This window comes from Sphaerodactylus townsendi, linkage group LG01, assembly GCF_021028975.2.
Source record: "Sphaerodactylus townsendi isolate TG3544 linkage group LG01, MPM_Stown_v2.3, whole genome shotgun sequence".
Lineage (NCBI taxonomy): Eukaryota > Metazoa > Chordata > Lepidosauria > Squamata > Sphaerodactylidae > Sphaerodactylus > Sphaerodactylus townsendi.
Genome location: NC_059425.1, coordinates 5,093,794 through 5,109,860, shown reverse-complemented (window position 1 = coordinate 5,109,860; position 16,067 = coordinate 5,093,794).

The window sequence follows — 16,067 nt, the reverse complement described above, 5'->3', positions numbered from 1 at the left end:
AGTCTACCTGCTGGTCACCACTGCCCCACGCTGGCTCTCCTTAGCCCTCGTTCTCAGCTCCTTTCTCTTCCATCTCCCTAAATCAGAGTACATTCATTGCCCCCCACATCCCACTGATAATTGATGCCACCCGCGGGCTCTGTCTTTTCCTTGTCCACTAGAGGAACGTCCCATTCCCAAGCTTCCTCTAATTTCCTGGCTGGAAAGAGGTGAACTCTCTTGGATGTCAGACCCAGGGGCGGAGCAAGGGAAAACTGTGCCCGGGGTGCACGTTCGCGCCACGCCTCTTCCATACCCCCATCCACCCCCACCACACCCCTGCCTGCCCCTATGCCCCAGAACACCCCCCACAAGTGCGAGCCTTGCCCCCCTCCCATCCCCCTGAGCGTTACACCACTCGTGAGACCCCTGAGTCCTGGGAGCCCCTTTGGATGCCAGACCAAGTGAGAAAACAGCTATCTATCTATCTATCTATCTATCTATCTATCTATCTATCTATCTATCTATCTATCTATCTATCTATCTATCTATCTATCTATCTATCTATCTATCTATCTATCTATCTATCTATCTATCTATCTATCTATCTATCTATCTATCTATCTATCTATCTATCTATCTATCTATCTATCTATCTATCTATCTATCTATCTATCTATCTATTTGTATCCCACCCTCCCCCATATGGCTCAGGGTGACGAACAACAACAACAATCATAAACAGCCCAGAACTACAAAAAATATAAAGACCCAAGACTAAAACCTAAAGTCTAAACAATTTGCAGCAGCATTAGTACAATGAAACCTAGCCTAGTGACTAGCCTAAAAATACAACATCAAGTCACTAAACTAAGCCTGACACATAATCAATCTATACCTAACACTAGCTCTACAAAAAAAAAAAAAAAAAACACCCCCTACAGGCAATACAACAACTGGTTCTGGTTCTGGAACCAGACCACAGCCACAAAGCCCGGAAAACTCACAGAACCAGTTGAATCTGGCCATGAAAGCCTTCGACAATACAACAACTCACTATCTAGATGGTTAAACCTATATATGGATGAGGATAAACGACTGAGATTGTACCATAATTAACTGAGCCTTAAAAGCTATGATCGAAATTTAAGCTGTGGTAAAGTCAAATGATATATAGACGCCATGAAAGCTTCACAATGATTATTATGCTTGATTTCAATTTTATGTTTAAAATAAACTGTTTTGAGAGAGAGAGAGAGAGAGAGAGAGAGAGAGAGAGAGAGAGAGAGAGAACGGTCATATGTCTTCACAATGTAGTAGTATTTCAAAATCCAGGAGAGGGCAGTGATATCACAGCAATGCATAGTTTCCATCCTCTGCTCTCGTTAGATATAGGAAGAATGAATTACTTTTCCTTGTAGCAGAATTTTGGCTGGAAATGTATTCTAGGCTGCTTTTTTCCATTGCAGGCATGGGAATGAAACAAAACGGTTAATTGTAATTAGCAGCGATTTGTCAGGAAAAAATGTTACTACATTAACCTCTCCCCACCACAAAATACACCAAATCTTCAAATCTCCGTTCTACAGGGAGGAGCAGACTCAAATCAGGAATAATGTAATGATTTTAAACAAAATGCTACAATGACCTTGTTTTCTGTACTTCAATAATTTCATCGTAACTGAAAATGAACATTTCCAGTAATTTTACATCCCGGCACTACGGCTGCGTTCAAAATGGCGGCTGGCCAGGTAGCCTTTGTTGATGCGTGCTCGCACTTGCTGGCTTGCTTGACTTGTGTCTGTCGGGGGTTCATCATGGGTAGGTTGTGCACCATGTGAACTCATCTGCTGCTTTTGTGTCTGCATACACAGCAGCAACAGTCACAATACTGGCACACGCTTGAAACAGACTGGATCAGAAGAAACTTTACTGGATCAGGAGAATGACCAAGGATGATGTATTTAAGTATTTGTGTATCTTTCTTCTCAGTGGGAATACCAGAAATGTTGCTTGATCTGTAATGAGTATGTAACATGAAGGTCAGCACTCCTAGGATTACACTAGACCAGGGGTAGGGAACCTGCGGCTCTCCAGATGTTATGGACTACAATTCCCATCAGCCCCTGCCCGCATGGCCAATTGGCCATGCTGACAGAGGCTGATGGGAATTGTAGTTCCTGAACAACTGGAGAGCTGCAGGTTCCCTACCCCTGCACTAGACCCTCTTTCAAGTTCAAACACCTCCCTTAGCCTCGTGTATGTGGGGCATTTGCCTATGGAAACTGCCAGACTCCTCCTACCTAGAAAGAGAAGTCTACTGAGTAGTATTTCCTTCTTAATTCGCTAACTATTTAAATGTAGAACACACCTACAACTCTTGACAATGCAATGCTAGACTGATAAATTTAGGGAAAATACAAAACATATTATTAAATTGCCTGCTTTTATTAAATGTATTAAAATTTATTAAAATGCCTGCTGGACTCCAGAGCTGCTGCTCAGGGCACAGGCCCTGCCTCACCCCTCCTAGATACACCTCTGTCCTCCCTCCCTTTCCTGCCCCCTTCAGGCATAAATTTCCCTTCATTTCAAATTCAGAAGTGGTTCCAACGATGAGCCCTCATGAACCCCTAGTCGGATTCAGTTAATATATTTAATAAGATCTCATGGATTTATTAATTTGTTAAGATATTCCCTGTGTGAAGGTGGGTCACTGAGAAATGAAAAATGTCATGAAGGCGCTGCAGTCTGTTTACTGTAAGATGCTGTGAATGGGAGGCCAGGAGGAAGCCGGTCGCTGACTGGTCGAGAGCCGTGGGATTTAGCCAGTATGGAAACCAATCTGAAACCAGTATGGAAACCAATCTGAAATGTTGTTAATACTTCAAGTAGTCTGTTGGTGGTAAGAACACACCCACCCACCCTCCCCCAAAGTCTTCTGGGAAATTTGGGAAGCGCTGCAAAATACTCCTTTGGTTTTTCTTCTTCTTTTGGAGTGAGTGAAATGGAAGACCAGGCTTTACCCCGTGGTGGCGAACCTTTGGCACTCCAGATGTTATGCACCTCAATACCCATCAGCCCCTGCCAGCATGGTCAATTGGCCATGCGGGTGTAACCTCAGCTTGTGGGTTCTGTGGGGCAGTACTTGGAAGGAGTTGCAAAGAACCAAATTTAAACAAAACAGTTTACTTCTCTTTACAAATAACATTAAACATCAACATTTAACATTTACAATTCAAGGTCCTGTTCAGGTTTGCATTTCAAGTCCTTATATTTACAGTCTACTGATATTGCCAAGTCCAATTCTTCTTTGCTGGTGGTTGGTTTTGAAGAAGACTTCCAGGAGGCTTGGTGAGATGGGATTCAAGATGATAAGAAGGTTTCCCAGAAGAAACTCTCCACACCATTTACATACACAAAAACCCTGAAACAATAAATTCTAACATTTAAAATATAGCAACCAAAAAAAAATAAACTCCCTTCCCACTAGTTCCCCACGGCATTGCAGTTACCTTAAACAAGGTGTTAAGGGCTTAATAAAATCAATCAAGGTCCCAGCCTGGTAGCCTCGCTTCCTCCAACCTCATGAGTTCTGCAGCATTCTGCTTCTTTTCAGACTCCACCCCTTTCTGGGTCATCCCATTCTGACACAGGGGTTACACGGGCAGGGGCTGATGGGAATTGTAGTCCATAACATCTGGAGTGCCAAAGGTTCGCCACCACTGAGAGACTGTGTAAAATGATTTTTTTAAAATGTAAGATGACCTTCAGCATTAAATAATGGTAGTATCTATGTGCACTCTGTGTGTGTGCGTACATATATAGTTCTGTTCCCCATGTAAAACAGTCTTAGGTGTCCTGTACTCCGCCAGAACAGAGTGAGAGACTCAGAAGCAAGGTGTAACAGTTCAAAAAAAAGAGAAGAGGTTTTATTGCATAGAAGAACTGAGACCCTAACTATGTGGTGGCAAACCTATGGTGCTCCAGAGGTTCATGGACTACAATTCCCATCAGCCCCTGCCAGCATGGCCAATGCCATAGGTTCGCCACTCCTCCCAGGGAGATAAAGTCATCGTTGCTTGACTGGAACAACATGAAGCTTGAGACTTTGATTCTTTCTTGACTTCTTCCAAGAAAGTCCACTTTGTCCGTGCTTCCTCTTGGTGCCTTCAGTGTCCTTATTAAATTGTGCGCTCACACTTGTTGCAGTGTCAGAAAGTGGCAGCTGGGGTGTGTGTGTGTGTGTGTTTGTTTCTGTTGTGGTTCCCTCACTGTCCCCATTCTGTTTCTTTTCTGTGCGGGTTTTCCCTAGGTGCTTTTCAGCTTCTCTCTGCCGCCCCTTCCTCTTGCTCCCTCTCTCCTCACGCAGGGAGTGGGCCGGGCCTGCCTTTCTTCTTCATCCCAGAAAGCAACCTGACAACAAAGGATCCTTGCTGTGAGCGCAGGAAGAGCTTTGTAGAGAAATTGAACCTCTAGAAGCGCAAGTGAATCCACTCGGGAGGGAAGCTGCGCTTCTTCCACTGCGAAAAGCAGTTTGCAGCCACGGGGGCTTTGGCGGTCCATGAGAGAATCCACGCTGGGGAGAAGCCCGATGGATGCCACGAGTGCGGGAAGAGCTTCCATTGACAAACGAAGCCTCTCCCAACATCAGAGAATCCACATGAGAGAGAAACCCTTTGAATGCTGGGAATGTGGGAAGAGGGCTGGCTCAGCCAGCATCATCACAGTAAGGCAACTGCTGCCTTGGATATTTCCCTAAACCTCCTGCCCTTCCTAGTGCCCCTGATTCAACCTCTACCCAAACTTCTGAAGAACTGTAGGGTTCTTCTCATTTGCTGATCTCACAGTTTATTTCCTCTATTTATACCCTGCCTTTCTCCACAGTGGGGAACCAAAGCAGCTGATGTCCTCCTCCTTTCCCTCCATTTTATCCTCACAACAACCCTGCAAGGTAGGCTAGGCTGAAAGTGTGAGCCTGGTCAAAGATCACTCATCAAGCTTCTGATGCTTTCACCTCCTGCCTGTGAGCTCCCAAAGGCACCTGGTGGGCCACTGTGAATAGTAGAGAGCTGGACTAGACGGACTCTGGTCTGATCCAGCAGGCTCTTTCTTGTGTTCTTATGAGGCAGAGTGGTGGATTCAAGACTGGGTCTCCTCGATACTAGTCTGACACTCTATCCACTACATCACACTGCCCAGATGTGTTTCATTCTTTTTTGGGTTATTTTGGAGACAGTTCCCTTTGTCAGTTTCCTTTTTATCCCGGGCCCTTCCTCCCTTCCTGCCAAACGTGCTGACTACAGAGTTTGTTTGACTTTTTCCAGCAAGCAGAAAATCCACTCCTGCCCTGATTGTGGCAAAATCTTCCCCGTGAAATCAGAAGTAGCCGCAAGACCCAGAGAATTCAAACAGAAGAAAAACCTTACGAGTGCTTTGAGTGTGACGGGAGTTTCACTGACAAAAGCGACCTTGTGAATCATCACAGGACACGCATGGAGGAAAAGCCCGTTGCATGCCAGTCGTGTTGGGCTGGAGAGAACGTCTCACTAACCACAAGAGAGTCCATCAGAAAAAGGAAATACAGTTTTTGCCTGAGCCTAAACTGTGTGGCTGGAAGGACATTTCTGTACCTTCTGCAAGCGTTGGCTCAGCTGAGGCTGGTTTCCCTATCCCAGCTACTCTCTGTGGCCTGGCCTTTGATTGTAAGAACATAAGAACATAAGAACAAGCCAGCTGGTTCAGACCAGAGTCCATCTAGTCCAGCTCTCTGCTACTCGCAGTGGCCCATTGTCTTCCTCCATGCGGCACTTGGGACATTTTTGCACTTTTAGGCAGCCTCAGGCCCAGAGGTGGGATCCAGCAGGTTCTCACAGGTTCCCGAGAGGAGGTTACTCATTATTTGTGTGTGCCGAGAGGGGGTGACTAATGGGTGATTTTGCCACGTGATTTTTGCCTTAGTTACACCCCTCCTCTCAGCAGTAGCGCGCAGAACTTGAAGCAGTCTAGCAGGAGGTGCACTGGTATGCGTGGCAGCCTGCGCCTGTGTGCATTCGTTTCCCGCCCAAGGACCGGTGCAGCGGCTACGTCCTTGCCACAGCCCCGCCCAGGAATGCCCCGCCCCCGGAATGCCCGGCCACGCCCCCGTCGTGCCCTGCCCAGCCCCACTGGTGCTACGCCACAGTTTGAATCACGCCACCATGGGAACCTGTTACTAAAATTTTTGTATCCCACCACTGCTCAGGCCCCTTCCGCACATGCAGAATAAGGCACTCTCAATCCACTTTCAAAATTGTTTGCAAGTGGATTTTGCTATTCCGCACAGTAAAATCCAGCTGCAAAGTGGATTGAAAGTGCATTGAAAGTGGATTGAAAGTGCATTATTCTGCATGTGCGGAAGGGGCCTCAGCAGGGATGGAGCAAGGGGGAATGGCGCCCGGTGTGCACGCGAGCCCTCCAAGCCCCCGAATGCCTTGGGAATGCCTCCGCAGGGGCGCACACCCGGTGCATCGCGCACCCCCCCGGACCCCCTTGGCGCTATGCTCTGGGCCTCAGTGGTTATCTCTGCCACATCTGTTGGGTGAGGAACTTGAGCTCTTGGCGGTGCTTTGCCAGGTCCCCACCCTCAGAAGACTGGGAAGCTGCTGGATTAGGCCATGGGTCTCAGAGTGAGAACAAAGCAAGGGAACAGAACTGTCCAAACAGAGGCTCCCCCACCCCCTACAGCCCACTTGAAATGGGAGGAATACACCAGCAGTTGTTTAAAGAGCTTCAGTTCAGCCCACCTCCCTGGGAAGGAAGCCCCCCAGTCCGCAAGAGCCACCCACAGAGCCATACACAGATGGCCAGCGTCTCCATCTGTAATTAGCACAGGCTGACCAGACGTCCCGCTTTTGGCGGGACAGTCCTGCCTTCAAACAATTTGTCCCGCGTCCCGTGGGTTATTTCAATTGTCCCGCTTTTTTGGAGGCTGCCGCACTGCCTTCTGGGGCGCAAGGCAGTGCGGCAGCCTCCCGTGCATGCGGCTGCAGGAGCACGGCCTTCTGGGGCTTGCCGTTTCCTGCCCTGTGACCGGGCGGGGAACGGCAAGCCCCAGAAGGCAGTGCACTCCTGCGGCCACGCAGGTTAGGTGGGGAGCCTGGCACGGGGTGGGGGTGGGTGGGGGGGAGGTTACCTCTTCCAACTCTGATCACTGCTCTGGGCTCAGGAACGAGTTTTCCTCCAGGCCAGATTGGCCAAGGGTCCTGGAGGGTTTGTGTTCCTCTGAGGAATCACTCTAACTATCAGGAAGTTCTTGCTAGTGTTGTGCCAAAAAGTCTTTTGATTTAACTGATTCTCGTGGGTTTTCTGGGCTGCGTGGCCGTGGTCTGGTGGGTCTTGTTCCTAATGTTTCGCCTGCATCTGTGGCTGGCATCTTCAGAGGTGTATCACAGAGGGAAGTCTGTTACACACAGATGTAGGCAAAACGTTAGGAACAAGATCCACCAGACCATGGCCACACAGCCCGGAAAACCCACCAGAACCAGTTGAATCTGGCCGTGAAAGCCTTTGACAATACATCTTTTGATTTAATTTCAATCCACTGATTCTGATCTGGCCTTCTGGGGCAACAGAAAAGAACCGCACGCCAGCAGCTACACTGATAGTCCTTCAAATACTTGAAGATGGCGCTCATATCGTCTCTGAGTTGTCTCCTCGCTAGGCTAAATCCCCCAGTTCCTTCAACCTTTCCTCACAGGATGAGTTCTCCAGACTCCTCACCATCTTCTTTGCCCTCCATTGGGCATTTTTCAGCTTGTTTACATTCTCCTTAAATTGTGGTGCCCCAAAATGAACCCACACTTCTCGAGGCGAAGTCTAACCAGAGCACAGTAAAGCAACATAGTCCAGTGGTGGCGAACCTTTGGCACTCCAGATGTTATGGACTACAATTCCCATCAGCCCCTTCCAGCATGGGAATTGTAGTCCATAACATCTGGAGTGCCAAAGGCTCGCCACTACGGCGATATACCATAACTTTGTGTTTCTTCACGCAATGCGTGATTGGTGCTTGGAATATGCTGCCACAGGAGGTGGTGATGGCCACCAACCCGGATAGCTTTAAAAAGGGCTTGGATAGATTTATGAAGTCGATCTATGGCTCCCAATCTTGATCCTCCTTGATCTGAGGTTGCAAATGCCTTAGCAGACCAGGTGCTTAAGAGTAGTAGCAGCAGAAGGCCATTGCTTTCACATCCTGCAGGTGAGCTCCCAAAGGCACCTGGTGGGCCACTGCGAGTAGCAGAGAGCTGGACTAGATGGACTCTGGTCTGATCCAGCTGGCTTGTTCTTATGTTCTTATGTGATCTGGACCCTACACTTCTGTTGATACAGCACAAAATTACAATTGCCTTAAGCTACTGAATCAGACCCACCCCCCCACCCCCCCGGCAGTAGAATTTTTCCTGCTTAAATGCAGAACTTTTGCATTTATTTCCTTTGAAATTCATTTTATTTGTTTTAATGCAGTTTTGCAGCCTGTCGAGATCATCTTAAATCTTGACTCTGTCCTCTGTCATATTTGCTACTCGTCCCAATTTGGTATCATTTGCAAATGCAATAAGCATCCCCGCCGTTCCTTCATCCCAATAATTTAAAGATGTCGAACAATGCAGTTGAGATGCCAGGCAACTCCCAGCACTGATCACCAAGAGGCTGGAGAATCATTAACAATCACACTTCGGGTGCAGACTGTCAACCGGTTACACACCCACCCAACAGTGATAAGATCCAAACCACACTTCACCAACTGGTCAACAAGAATATTATGCGGAACCTTATCAAATGCCTTTCTGATAAACTATGTCCACAACACCTGGAATCAAGATAAACTATGTCCACAGCATCCCCCTGATCCAGCAGAAAAGCAGATAAGGTTGGTCTGACCTGACGGGTTCTTGAGGAACCTATGCTGACTCCTCCTCCTCCTCCTCCTCCTCCTCCTCCTCCTCCTCCTTCTTCGGGGGCACTGATGCTGGTACCGGGGAACCATGTGGCTATAAGACATCTGGATGCCAATGCTGCCATGTCACCGGTGCTCCCCTGGTGCCATAGGCCATGCCAGCACCAGCAGGGGCGTTCGGGGGCTGAGCCGACTACAGTTGGTTTCCTGAGCTCTGTTGGCCTGGGAACACCCTTTTTTGCTGGCATAGATTTACACCAGGAAAAAGGGCTGCCTCAAGAGCAGCCAGGGGGAATATTTGATTGGATTTATTAGTATACCACCCCTCCCTACACAGGCTCAGGGGGGTGACCAACATTTCTGAACAGATTTCCATATACAATTTTAAAACTTACAATTCCAACTTCACAATTAAAACTCAATGACAATTAAAATTAAAGGAGAAGGAGTAGGAGAAGAAGAAGGAGAAGGAGAAGGGGGAGAAGGAGAAGAAGGAGAAGAAGGAGGAGGAGAAGGAGAAGAAGGCGAAGGAGGAGGAGGAGGAGAAGGAGAAGGAGAAGAAGGAGAAGGAGAAGGAGAAGGAGGAGAAGGAGAAGAAAAAGGATGATGATGATGAGGAGGAGGAGGAGGAGGAGGAGGAGGAGAAGAAGAAGAAGAAGAAGAAGAAGAAGAAGAAGAAGAAGAAGAAGAAGAAGAAGAAGAAGAAGAAGAAGAAGAAGAGCCACCACTACAACAGTTTGGATTTATACCCCACCTTTCTCTTTGTTAAGTTTGCTCAAACCAGATTTGCTTCCACACTCCTGCTGGGTGACCTTGGGCTAGTCACAGTTCTCTCAGAACTCTCTCAACCGCACCTGCCTCACAAGGTGTCTGTTGTGGTGAGAGGAAGAGAAAGGAGTTTGTAAACCATCTTGAGTCTCCTTACAGGAGAGAAAGAAGAGAAGAAGAATTTAGGCTTTGGAGTGGACTACAAATGCGTATTCCCTGAAATGAGCACAAACACAAGCAATGAAACAGTTCAATGGAAATACATTCTGTGGTCTACATAAAATACAGATAAAGCAATTTAAAGTTGAGCAGCAACTCGTACCTCCCTTGGAGTCTGTCTATACCTCCCCTGGGGAGGCGTACCCCACAGATGAAGAACCTCAGGCATAGAGGCTGGGGGCTTTCCTCTGGTGTTGCTTCCTGGCACTGGAATTCAGAGGTTCACTGCCTTTGAATGTGGAGGTTTCCGTTTTAATCATCTTGGCTGTCTTCTTCTGTACTTTTTCCAACTCTGCAGCATCCTTTTGAGAGATGGCTGTAGCCAGCCAGCAGTGGGGAAATGACTCCATACAGCTGTATCCATCGATCTGTCCTTTCTGACTTTGCGGGGGAAACATTTGCAAGGAGGGAGGGCTATATGGAACATGTCAATAGGTTTTGAGCTCATCTGCAAACAGAGGCCCTTTCTGCACGGGCGGTATATGGCGCCCTGGGGACGGCAAAAACGCCGTCCCCAGGGAGCCATTCGCACAGGGGGCGCGGCTGCTTTGCAGCCGCGCTGCCCTCACACTGCCTGACCGGTGCGAAGCCGCCATTTTCCGACCTCACTCGGGAAGCGAGGTTTTTGGAAAACGGCGGCTTGGAGCAGCTGCTGTGCAAACGGCAGCGGCTCCAAGGCGCTCCCCCCCTTACACCCTTCACTTACCTTGTCTCTGGCCATCCAGCGCATCGCCGAGGCCTGGGGACACGCCCCCTGCCCTGTGACGCTGGAGCAGTCGCGCAGGGCCGGGGTGCGTGTCTCCAGGCCTCGGTGACCTGCCGGACGGCTAGAGACACACCGGGTTGGCCAGGTGACGGCGCTCCGCGGCTCCGTCTTCCCGGCTGTTTCTGGGACCGTGCGTGCGAACGGTCCCAGGGGGGTTGGGTCGGCGTGGAATGCGCCGACCCAACCCCCATCGACGCCGTGCGGAAACGGCCAGAATATAGCCAGCACCTTTAGTGGTTTTGCTGAGGAAGCGGACGTGCTTGTGGGTTTAACAGGCGACCACAAGATGCACTGATACAAAGGAAAAGCCCCTCAATATAGTGCCTAAAATCACACCCCTTAGCTCTTTTGGTCATGTGATGTATATAGTAGGTGGAACAGGAAAACATGTAATTTGGTAATGAGGAGCACCCCCCCCCCCGGATTGCCTCTGGAGCAAGGGTCTGCAACCTGCAGCTCTCCAGATGTTCATGGACTACAATTCCCATCAGCCCCTGCCAGCATGGCCAATGACAAAATAAAGGGGCAGTGATTGTATTTCCTGTTTCCTCCCTCCCTCCCTCCCTCCCTCCCTCCCTTCCTTCCTTCCTTCCTTCCTTCCTTCCTTCCTTCCTTCCTTCCTCTCTGTCTCTCTCTCTCTTTCTCTCTCTTTCTTTTCTCTTGCGATCTCTTGCTTAATTGCTTATAAATGATTGTATTATGAATTATATGATAATGAACTACCAATAAACTTTTTTAAAAAAGAAAAAAAAGAGATTCATTCCTGTTTCAATGTGATCGCTGCAAGTTATATGCATCCAGCCTGCTATATGTTACCATTGCTGTAATGGGACATTCTTCCCTTGATCTCTTCTTTATGGTTTCACGTGCTTTTTAGATAACCAGACTTACCCCTGACACCTTCTGCTCCTGTGGGAAACGGGATGTTTCTATTGCTCTGTGGGGTAGGAGTCCAGGTGGCTTTATCTCTACCTGTCGCCAACCTTAGGGCTCTTAGGCTCCGAAGAAACTCTTTCTCACATTCTTTGGGGACACGGGATGGGGGATTATTTCTGAATAAAGGGGATAGCAAATGCCAGGTTTGTCAGAACTGGCTTTTACAAGCTGGGTGCTCCGTTTCCTTCCAATAAACGTTGCTGATCAATAACCCAGAGTTCCTTTATTGATTCAAGGTTCGAGAGCAGAGGTGGGATCCAGCAGGTTCTCACGGGTTCCCAAGAGTGGGTTACTAATTATTTGTGTGTGCCGAGAGGGGGTTACTAATTGGGTCCGCTTTTCCGTTAGAAATTCCATTAGGTCCAAAAATAAGAACATAAGAACAAGCCAGCTGGATCAGACCAGAGTCCATCTAGTCCAGCTCTCTGCTACTCGCAGTGGCCCACCAGGTGCCTTTGGGAGCTCACATAAAGTCCTGTTGTTTCCTATGTGGCTGGTTAGCGATTAGAAAACGGGATAATTCTCCCTGTTGGGCTGATTTAAAAACATGTTTTAGCAATATGGTAAAGTTCCTTGTTTAAGGAAAGGATCCTTCTTTTGATTTCTAGAAACAAAATTAAGTATTTGACAGGCAGTCAATTAGAGGAGAAGCAGTTGTTTCTGTTGGCAGCAGACGATAGGATTTGCTATAATGAGTTTAAATTATGGGCAGAAAGATACCAGCTGGAAATTAGGAACTTTTTTTTTACAGTAAGAGTTTTTTACAGTAGCAGAGAAATTATTAATGCCCTGCCCCCAGAATGTCCGGCCACGCCCCCGTCATTCCCCGCCCAGCCCCATTGGCGCTACGCCACTGTTTGAATCCCACCATCATGGGAACCTGTTACTAAAAATTTTGGATCCCACCACTGTTCGAGAGCTAACACCAAGTCCTGAATCCCTGGTTCCGGTCCATTCCGCTAAAACAGTGACCAGAACAGCACACAGGATCCCAACGTGATGTTGCATCACAGATGTATACAAGGGCATTATAATACTGGCCATTTTATTTTCAGGCCCTTTTTTAATAACTCCTAGCGTGGAGTTTACCTTTTCCACGGCTGCACAGAGGAATGTTGTGGAATGTTGTTTGCTAGGGCTGATTCCACCTAGAGCTTTCCCTCAATTTCAGTAACTCTTTTTGGCTTGTTTGTTTCCATACGACATCCTGCTTTTCTGCTGTGAACAGCTGTTTTGTTTCTCCCAAACAAATAAACACTGCTGAAACACACACACACACACACACACACACACTCACTCACTCACTCACTCACTCACTCACTCACTCACTCACTCACTCACTCACTCACTCACTCACTCACTCAAAAACAGATCCTCCCCAGCATGGCGTTATTGGGAAGATTTTTTCCCCAAAATCTCCTTTAGAGAAATATACGTTGGCCGATTACCCACAGCCAGCTCTGCCCCGGCCTCGCCCCCCTCTGGCACGAAAAGTTACGCCAGAAGGGCACTCCTTTTTTCTGTGAAAAGCACGAAGCACGCGCAAAGCAAGAGGAAGCGCGTCAGGACGAGAAATCTTGCCCTGATGTGCTTCTGGCCCCAGCACACGCCAGCGCACCAGAGCGCAATCAGCCATTGAATCTGAATGCTGGGGATCATTAGGAAAGGAGTTGATAATAAAACTGCAAGGATTGTCATGCCCTTATATAAAGCCGTGGTGCGACCGCACTTGGAGTCCTGTGTTCAGTTCTGGTCGCCACATCTCAAAAAGGATATTGAAGAGATAGGAAAAGTGCCGAGAAGGGCAACGAGGATGATTGAGGGACTGGAGCGCCTTCCTTATGAGGAGAGGCTGCAGCGTTTGGGACTCTTTCGTTTGGAGAGGAGACGTCTGAGGGGGGATAGGATTGAAGTCTACAAAATTATGCATGGGGTAGAAAATGTTGACAGAGAGAAATTTTTCTCTCTTTCTCACAATACTAGAACCAGGGGGCACTCATTGAAAATGCTGGGGGGAAGAATAAGGACTCATGAAAGGAAACACTTCTTCACACCACGTGTGATTGGTGTTTGGAATATGCTGCCACAGGAGGTGGTGATGGCCACTCACCTGGATAGCTTTAAAAGGGGCTTGGACAGATTTATGGAGGAGAAGTCGATCTAAGGCTACCAATCTTGATCCAGGAAAAAGCAAAACTTCGCTATGGGAAGCGATAAGTTGAGGCCAGCTTCGGCCATTGGGGCGCCAAGACGCTAACATTACGCTAGCGCTGCCTTAGCTTTGGCCAGGCTTCTTTCTGTCTTGCCAATCTTGATCCTCCTTGATCTGAGGTTGCAAATGCCTTAGCAGACCAGGTGCTCAGGGGGAGCAGCAGCAGCAGCAGAAGGCCATTGCTTTCACCTCCTGCAGGTGAGCCCCCAAAGGCACCTGGTGGGCCACTGCGAGTAGCAGAGGGCTGGACTAGATGGACTCCGGTCCGATCCAGCAGGCTCTATGTTCTTATGTTCTTAATGACAGAAACCTCCCCTCTGAGTCTTTTTTCTGCATTTTTCCAATGAACTGCTCGAGGGGGTAAGAAAATTGGGGAGGGGGCCCAAGGCAACTCAGTGGGGGGGGGGTTATTGCACTATGACAATGCAACCACCCCCCCCTTTCTGGGTTGACAGGCGCTGCAGACATTCTCCGGCCACTGGTGAACGTCTCTCTTACTGATCCTTCGTGTATATTTTGCAGTATTTTTAGGAATGTAGTTTGGAGGGCCGCTTTTACATAACAGCACAAGTACAAAGCAATGTGACCCGTCATCAACGGATTTCTTCAAGCTCGAAGGACCTTCTGTGCGGGGGTGGGGGAGGGGGGCGGCTGCAATCGAGGGTTGAGAAAATTGCTGTTTTTCTAAAACTGGAAGACGTTTCTTGGAAGGGCAAAGTCACTCTACTTCTGTCAAATCAGCAGGGTGTCCCAAGACGAGGATGTTTTTCCTTCTCATATGTGACAAGAAGTGCATAGCTGGAGGAGGAGACGGTGAAGAGCAGGTGTCAGGGCAGGCAGCCTTGCAGGAAAGTGGCAATTGGCGAGTGCTGGAGCTGCATTATACAGGCACCATTTTTTTCTCAGAGGGTAGGCAAACAATCTCGACAGACGAATGGTGGTGCCCAGGGATGCCATCTCTAACGGGGCATGAAAGGCAGGCATGGCTGTCAATAGTGAAAAAACAGTTTCCCCTGAACTGGGTGGAATCTCTTGCACGTGGGAATTGATAATTAATCACATGATGACACCCCCCCCCCCAGATACACCCCATGGAATCTGCCCAAGTGATGCTATTTACCTTCATGCCTTGAAAAGTTGCAATGGCTGGTTTCTGTGCCAGCTCCTATTAAGAACATAAGAAGGAGCCTGCTGGATCAGACCAGAGTCCATCTAGTCCAGCTCTCTGCTACTCGCAGTGGCCCACCAGGTGCCTTTGGGAGCTCACCTGCAGGGAGGTGAAAGCAATGGCCTCTCTGCTGCTGCTGCTGCTCCTCGGAGCATCCCTGGTCTGCTAAGGCATTTGCAACCTCAGATCAAGAGAGGCACATCAAGATGGGTAGCCACAGATCGACATTTCTCCCTCCATAAATCTGTCCAAGCCCCTTTTTTAATGCTGTCCAGGTGAGGTGGCCATCACCACCCTCCTGTGGCAACATATATTCCCAAACTTACCAATCACACGCTATGGAAGAAGTGTTTCCTATTAGTCCTAATCCTTCCCCCCCAGCATTTTCAAGGGATGCCTCCTGGTTCTAGTATTAGAGAAAGAGAGAAAAATTCTCTGTCCACATTTTCTAAATTGCAGTATAATTATATAGACTTCAATCATATCCCCCCTCAGGACGCCTCTCCTCTCCAAACTAGAGTCCCCAAACGCCAAGTAGCCTCCTCATAAGGAAGGCCTAGTCCCTCAATCATCCTGCTGTCTTCTCTGCACTTTTTCTATCGCTTCGATATCCTTTTTGAGATGTGGCGACCAGAACTGCACACAGGACTCCCAAGTGCGGTCGCACCACGGCTTTATATATGTTCTTATGTTCTTAGAAAAATGTCTCAGTGAGAAAAAGTTTACTCGTTCCTTCCTTCTTGGCATAAAGGTCCTGTCTCATCACCCCTCCCCACAATCTGCACACAGACCCAGCTGCCCCTGAGTCCTTACACTTTACAAACCATTTGGGGAGCATCTCCCTCTGCCCCAGCTTGGCCGAGCCTGACTGAGCAGCAGAATACGGGCACAAAAGAACGTAGGAAGAGCTCAGGTCAGACCGGCAAGGATCCACCAAGTCCAGCATCCTGTGGGTTCTAATCTGGCGAACCGGGTTTAATTCCCCACTCCTCCACCTGAGGGGCAGAGGCTTATCGGGTGAACCAGATGTGTTTTTGTACTCCTCCATTCCTGCTGGGTGACCTTGGGCTAGTCACAG